The 8,045-nt window shown below is 46.5% G+C and overlaps 1 long non-coding RNA gene across 1 annotated transcript in view; it reads left to right on the plus strand.

Moving 5' to 3' along the window:
* The first annotated feature begins 7,404 nt into the window (after nucleotides 1-7,404).
* LOC107315614 overlaps nucleotides 7,405-8,045 on the plus strand; it is an 8,954-nt gene continuing 8,313 nt past the window's right edge. Inside the window, exon 1 of the long non-coding RNA XR_001555979.2 lies at nucleotides 7,405-7,744. This is a non-coding gene — a long non-coding RNA (uncharacterized LOC107315614). The remainder of the gene's footprint in view (nucleotides 7,745-8,045) is intronic.

Below are 8,045 nucleotides of genomic sequence, written 5' to 3' on the forward strand. Positions count from 1 at the left end.
GAAGATGAGATTCACCATTAGGGAAGAAGGCAACACACAAGCAAGCACTAGTGCACCAGCTCCAGACATCTCCAAAAACAGGGATCCACAAGGGATGGATTTCAAGTTGCGTGGAAGGAATGTGGACTGTGGAGAAGGCAAAGTTCAGGACTGGAACATACACTGAGACTTGGCACTGTGCTGAGAGACTGCACCAGTATAGCTAAGAGCAAAGATTGCCATCTTTTTAAGATGTCTTCTTTCCTCTGCCCACATGAACTTCTGTAACAAGAGGAAGGAAATGTCAGCATCACATAACATCCAAGACTGTGCTGTGTTCTGCCATGTCCTTGTGATTATCATTTTGAATACTGTTAAGATTAGAAACATAGTGACATGGGGAATCAGACTCTATTACCAGAATTAGGTTATAAAGCAGTTATATGTTTATTCAGCACTGGGCACATGGGGTATCACTCATCCTATCATGTGCACCGATAGACAAGAAAGTTAGAAAGTTATAGAGCAAGCGTAAACAGAGTCATCAAATTTCCAAGAAATCATTAAGATATTAATTGTTTCCCCGGAACTCATTTCCATGCTGTCCCTCCTACTGATGCACTAACCGAAGAGCAGTGGTCAGAGTGAGGACAGCTTCAGGGTTGGTCAGGGACAGCCAAAAGAATAAGGCATGTTCTAAGAGGCAAGTGTCATGGGAAGGTGTTTTGCAGATGCACAGGAAGACCTCCCCAGCATCCCACTTGGACCCGATGGTTGTGCGGTGTGCCTCTGTATGTGCAGGTTGGACTTCGCCGGATCAGCCTACAGACTGTGACAGGAAATTGCTGCTGAGAAGTATTTAGCCCCCTATTGGGCTGGTTTGCGCAGAGAGGGTTCAGACTTGTGGCTGGAGCATGCACAAAGGTGTTGAGGGCTTTGCATGCTCCAGGGTTACCCATGCCACGCTGCATCATCATGACATTGCAGTATTGGTTGTAATTCAAGGGTGGATTCCAGGGGAAGTCCACGTGTCTGTTCAAAAAATTATGGTAGCCAGGTTGACCACGGCACATAGACACGATCAGGGCTAGGAGCAGGACAGCAGTCCACCACAGGGATCTCACAGCCATGGCTGCCTAGGATGGAAATTGTAAGAGAAACTCACTGCTCTGTGAGAGTCCCAGGTAACTCAGGTGCCCCTGCTGCACCCAACACAACCTACCCCTCCCTAGGAAACTCTCCTGACCCTCAGATGCGCTCTTGCCCAACAGGGGATTGAGACAAACAGAGATCACCTTGACACCTGTCCCTCCCAATGGTAAAAGACCCCAGCCCACTCTACATACACAAGAAAGCCCAACTCTCTCCTGGCCCATAACCATAAAGTCTCCTCTGATGATCCAGCGCTAATTCAAGCTATGAAGGAGGCAGAACACTATCTCCTGATCCTCTGGAGGGCTTACTGAAGAATGGGGATGCTACATATATAAGCCCCTTTTCAATATATTTTCACACCCCTTGTCCTCTCTAACACATACACGGGCCCCAGCACCAAGGACTCACGTTGCCACTCTTTGGGTATTTGCGAGGATCTGTGCCTGTCTCTCCTGAGGGTCGTTCCACTTCTACCCTTTCCTCCGTCTGGCAATGGTTCAGGGTATCAGCTGGGACTTTTATTTAGTACGGTGTGACAGGAAACTCCTAAATGAGGAGGAGTCACTGCAGTGCAGGGAGGAAGTACACGAGAGGTGGCACTTGGAGGTTGAAGGATGGGATAGAAATTAAGACCTTACGGACTCTGCTACTTTGGAAGGAACTCCAAGGCCCTGGTGTCCCAAACAGATTATAAGGGACATGGTCAGAGACAGCTCAGGGCTGGCTGGCTGGTCAGCTGGTGATTTGGAGGTGTCGAGTCAATGTTATCTGGGATGCGGATGGCTCTGCTGCAAGCAACATGCAGGTGGCCCAGCAGCATTGCTGCAAAATAGATGCATAGGCAGCACTTCATGCTACAGCCCTAAGGCTGCTGCAGAGGCTCAAAGCTGCAGCACTGCAGGGCCAAGCAGGGGTTTCACCCAGTTTTCACAGCAGGAATTGAGAGAGTGAGTACAAGAAGACCCCAGGAACTGCTGGCACTGTCGTTCTAGTCAGGTTTGGTCACTTGATGAACATCCCCACCTGGGACATCTGTGGTACTTCCTGCTGCCAGCTGTGGAATAGAAGAATGTCATTACAGTGCATATGAGATGTGGTTGTAGAACCCAGGCCACAAGATCCTGTCTGGAAGATGAGATTCACCATTAGGGAAGGAGGGAACACACAAGCAAGCACTAGTGCACCAGCTCCAGACATCTCCAAAAACAGGGATCCACAAGGGACGGATTTCAGGTTGCGTGGAAGGAATGTGGACTGTGGAGAAGGCAAAGTTCGGGACTGGAACATCACAGTGAGACTTGGCACTGTGCTCAGAGACTGTGCCTGTATAGCTAAGAGCAAAGATTGCCATCTTTTTAAGATGGCTTCTTTCCTCTGCCCACATGAACTTCTGTAACAAGTGGAAGGAGATGTCAGCATCACACACCATCCAAAACGGTGCTGTGTTCTGCCACGTCTTGTGATTCACCACTTCTGCATTTAAAAAGATGTTGATGTGGTCTGCTGACTGCGCAAATGAATTTCAGCTTTGTGGTCTGTGATATCTGCTGCTGCAAGGACACAAACGCCTTCTGGCCACAGAAGAGTTCCGGTGCATTTTTGTTCCCTGCCGGACTGTAAAGGACCCCAAGCTGGTGGCTATAACAACAAAAGGCAGAGCACTGTCCATTTATTTCCTCACCTGAGAAGAGATGTTCTTGTCTTGCTTTGTGAATCGCAGGGAGCCCACTAATGACAGTTCTGTGGCCATGCAACCAGTATCAGCCTTTGTCCATGAGACAGGATGTTGGAGATGGCAAGGGATGAGTGTGGGCACAGTGGGCACGCTGCAGCTCTCCCCTCTTGCTTTCCTGCACCAGCCCAGATGTGGCACGGGGGACTGGGCTTCATTGCATCCTTCTCTGCTCCTCTGTTTGTAGCAGGGATCAGCTCTCCTTTGTGAAGACAGGTATGAACTGTTGCCATTTTTTGAGCATAAAGGCAGAATCACAGAATCACGGAATAGTTGTGTTTGGGACACCTGGATGTCACCTGTTCTAACACCACTCCTCCTATGGGTATGGACTTTTAGTATATGTTGGAGGATGTAGTATACGTTCATTACTCAGTGTGGAGTAGTGAATGAATTTGTTCTTTTCTTTTTCTTGGTCATGCAGCATTTGCTTTACTTAGTAAACAGTCTTCTCAACTCACAAATCCTTGTACATTCACTTTCCCAGTTCTCTCCCCTGTTCCACCTGGGAAGTGTTTCTAGCACCTTAGAGGTGCACAGCTGCACGCCAAGGCAAAAGCACAACAGAGACACAGACACTGTCAAGTACAGAATTGGAAAAGGAAAATTCTCTGCAGTGCACAGTTTCTGTTCATCTCGTGCTTCACCCTGGTTCTGGGAGCCCCTAATGATCAGCAACACAGAAGTCATATAACGTACACAGGTTGGCTACAGCCAAATCACAGTCATACATTTATCCATAATTGGCCCAGAGCTCCTTAATGACAGCCCTTATTCTTAATACACAGCAAGATTTTGTCAGCGTAGCTGTATGTTCCGCAGAACGCTGTTTGGGCAGTTACCGATCTTTTCCTGCTATAAGATCAGCACTGGTTTCTGTGGGTTACTTATCAGCCCAGGTCGTTATGATGAGTAATGCAATGGCTTCGTTCCCTTCCTTCCCTACAGATAACACAACGTGCACTGGGACGGGAGCAAAGTTCACCAAGCAGAGCTAGAGCTATATACGGAAATGATGAATGGGCTTAAAATTCCACCTGTCTTCCCACCGGAGGGCTGCTCCTTGCTTGGAGCAGGGGAGAGCGGGGAGGAGCCTCGTGACACACGTTACAGCCCAGTCAGTCCCTGTGCCATCCTGGAGCCAGGTTCTTCGCTAGAGGTGAGAATAAAGTCATCAGTTCTGCACACTGGAGCCTTTGTCCCGTCTTCCTTAGCTGGGACAAAGGCAGTCCCTTCCACCACCTCCTTCTTAGCAGTGTTGCTGTGTCTGTGGGTGAATTGGGCAGTGCCTCTGCTCAGGGCTCAGACGTTTGTCCAGAAGGCCTACTTGAACCTGAGCAGGCTAAATGGCTCCAGTTTAGGCTCGGTCACATCTGTCAGTCCAAGCTGGGTGTTTTCCTTAGAAGTTTGGACTTTATGGGGACCGGACTACGCCTACCATTGCCAGTTTACACAGCCGTGCTGTTCTCGTGACATCAAATGGATTCCAAGTTCTCCCTGTTTGACTGTCTGCCAGAATCTTTCTGTGTGTCCTACAGCATTCCAGGGCCATTCCGTGCATCTGTGTGCATCCGTGGGGACAAGATCCTCCATCTGCCCTTGCAGGGTTCGGGCAGTAACTTGAGCCTGGACGTGAGTCCCAGCCGTGATCAGAATCAATTTTCTGTCTCTGTGAACTAATTCGGCATCACGTCTACATCCGCCCAATCGGGATCCTACTTTTAGTATCATTTCAAATCGTTTAGCGACCCCTAGTGGATCGCTCCTATGTTCCTGGACTACACATTTCCAGTTGTCTCAATCGCTTGTTGCAGACGGTATCTTAATTCTAATGAGTCCCCTAGGACCCACTGCTTGTCTGAGAGGAGCTTGCATAGTTGTTCCTACCGTGCTACAGTACGGGCTGTGATTGGTGACAAGCCCCTCTCTGCCTGTTCATTTCCTTTTCCTCCTTCTCGGGTTTCTGCTCTTATAACCTTCTTATCACCTTCTCTGTCTCATAGCTCTCTTTCTTTCTCATAGGGGGTATCACAATCCTCCATCCTTTCCCTCATTTCTCTTACTTTCCCCAGTGCTACATGCTGAACAACATCATCACCCGGTACTGATACTGGGGCAGACTAGCTTGCTAGAGAAAGAAAAGAGAGCAACCCACCACGGGAACAGAAGTCAAACATTCCTTCAGCTTCTGGCATCTCATCTCTTTGGGCTTTGAACAGGAGGCCTCTGGTCTCTGACTGCCATGAGACAGGCTGCCATCTATTCACTTGCAGACATAAGCATTTTACTGGCAGCCTTTGCTACCGTGTTGTTTCTCCTAGATGTGCTCAGTGCTGGAAACTCCTCCTTCCAGGTGCTTCCATGCTTCACTGCCTGCCCTGATTCAGGGCAGTAGCCTAGAAGGACAACTCTTCACCTATCAAGCCTCCCCAGCACTTCCCTGTTCTGGCTGGAGCCTGGGTGACAGTCCAATTAGAAAAGTAAGCTGACTCTGGGACCAAGAATTCCCTCACTGGTGTGCAGCTGTCCAACACCTTCCCTCGCACAAAGTGCTGGCCTCAGTCCTATGCACTAAAACCCAATGGAAATGGTCAAAACTGCTGCTTTTGCAAAGGGTGTCTTTATTACTCAGAAAGGGGGGTTTTCCAGGGAAACCCAGCCCTGCTGACACAGGTAACTGGGGCGCTAGAAGGCTATGGGGAACCCTGAGAATTGCGGGTATCTTGGGAAGAGATGCTGTTCATGGGAGAGCTGCTGGGACACATGGGCCAAAGGGAAGGGTCTGTTCTGATTTTGCTGCACAGGTAGTCAAACTCTGCTTCAAAGGAGAGGGAGAATGGGCTGGATCCACTGCAGAGATTCTTTCTTTCTCGGGCAAGTACATCCTCTTTTGCTGCCTCTTGCAATTCTGCTTCACCTCCAGTTTGGCCTCTCTCCTGGTCACGGTCAGGATGACCTTGTCCTGGAGCTGTCTCTTCTCTCTTGTGCACTCTGTGAGAATGAGTTTCAGAAAGCGCTACTCACTGATGGGAACTAAGAGCACACTTAAAAGGCACTGCAACATTCATCCTAGCAACATACTGCCAGCATATATTTTATATGTATTTACTGCCAGTAGAAGCCTTTGGCCAAAGGAACGGAATCATCCAGTCCTTCAGGTGATTAGAACCGGGCTGCGCTCATAGTAAGTATTAACCAGTGCAAAATGCCACCTCCACAACAAAGGAAGGAATCCAAAATACAAAAAAAATATTGCAACGGTGCTTCATCTTCCCCTCCTTTGCCTGGGAAGTTGTTTTGTTCAGCTTTCAGTCTCTGGAGGATATAATAGTTTAAATATAAGTAGAAAACGTGTTCATGACCCATCTGCCTGTATGACCAAGTGTATTTTTCACTCTGGTAGCCAGTTGTCCTCTGTGCGCACTACTAAGCGAATTGCAGAGATTTTCAAGGTCTGCAGAGAGGCTATAAGAAAACATAAAAATACATATGTATTAGTATATGCATTTGTGCATGTATATGGGAAACTGGTAATCACAGCCTGGACCACTGATTAATCAGCTGAGGCAAGTTTTGGGTCAGCTGTGGGAGCACAGGTGAGGGTAATTCAGCTGTGCTCCCTTAAGGGATAGAGCCTGACTCCACCTCCTCTAGACCTCATTTAAGGGCTTTGAGATTGCTCCTTGGTGGAGTTTGCTTAGTGTTTCCAGCAGACCGATGGCCTCTGTTGGGTGAGTCTTTCCTTTAAATAACCTTTTGGATTCTTGTTACTGTTTGCTTCATTGTTTCCAGCAGACTGAAGATCTCTATTGGGTGAGTTTTTTCTTTAAATAACCTTTTGGATACTTATCACTGATAATCTTTCGGGTACTTCTCACTGCCTCTCTTGTACCATCTTTGCGTTATTGCTGCTATTCATCACTGTACATGTGTGTATACATTAAGCTTTAGCTGCTTTCCTCTCTGTAAGAATATGCTGCTGAGGGCTGTGTTTTCACTAGAAGTGTTTGATTTGTAGCAACAATTGCAGTCTTTTATGCTTAACCTTTACATTTCACGTATGTTTCATGGTCTCTCATAATCCATAAACTGTCATTGTATAAAATAATGCTTTCTCATTAGGGATCTCCCTGCATGTTTCCTTTTGTTAACTTTTGAAAACAGGTTTCCATTTCATGTGGCAGCAGAATTGCAAGTCAGAGATTAAACAGGTGATAGAGAACTAGGTAGGAAGGTAGCTCTGACTCAGGGGAGCTCAGGTGCGCACAATGCAGCTGCTAAGAAGGGGTGAAGCCAGGATCTACCTTTCCTAATCCTTCTTTATGGTGTGGTAGGGGTACATTTTGTTACAGGTATCTGAATAAAGGAGGCTTTCTGTAGGTAAGTGGTGGGTTTTCTTAATTTTGTTCCTGTGGTTGTCCTTTTTTAAAGTAAGTCTTGGTTTTCTGTGGTTTGGGATGTTGTTGCTTTGTTTTGTTTTTTTTTTTTTGTTTGTTTTTGGTTGGGTTTTTTTTTTTTCTGTATGTTGTGTTATACTTGTAGGCTGTTGGAAGCCTGAAACAAAAAACACTGTAGTCAGAAGATTTGAGCTATCCTTCAAGATCTTAAGAGATACTATACGTGTATCGGTTTCCTTGAAATAAAAGCAGAGGTTTTATTTTGGTAAGAGAATAGTACTGTGGTGTTTTACTTATGTTTTTATTCAGTCACATATACCTTCTTTCTTTAGAGTTGTCTAACATTGTCTTTCTAACTTTCTTTAGAGTTGTATAACATTGTTAGTGTTCCAACATCTGCTGCTTAGGAAAGAGAGTCCTGCTCTTATACAGTACTGTTGCTGTGGAAAGCTACCGTGCTTGGTTGAGCCACTTTACACAGGTAGGCTTTTTCTACATTTATCTCTCCACTTTTAAGGGAAGGAGTAGCATCTTCTCCGAGGTGTAGAAGAAGTAGAATTGAAAATGTATGAGTTACGGACCAAAGGTGTGAAGTTTTGTAAGTTAGGACATAAGAGTTGTGTCATGGTTTTGTAATTTTGCTATCAGTATTCCACATCATAACATCATGTAAAGTATGGATACTTCTATTGAATGTGCAGTCCACAGAAGAAGACTACATATCCCAGGGAACAACAGGGTTAATGATAAGTCACGGGACCAGGACTCTATATAATCTCGTT

This window comes from Coturnix japonica, chromosome 6 (assembly GCF_001577835.2).
Source record: "Coturnix japonica isolate 7356 chromosome 6, Coturnix japonica 2.1, whole genome shotgun sequence".
Lineage (NCBI taxonomy): Eukaryota > Metazoa > Chordata > Aves > Galliformes > Phasianidae > Coturnix > Coturnix japonica.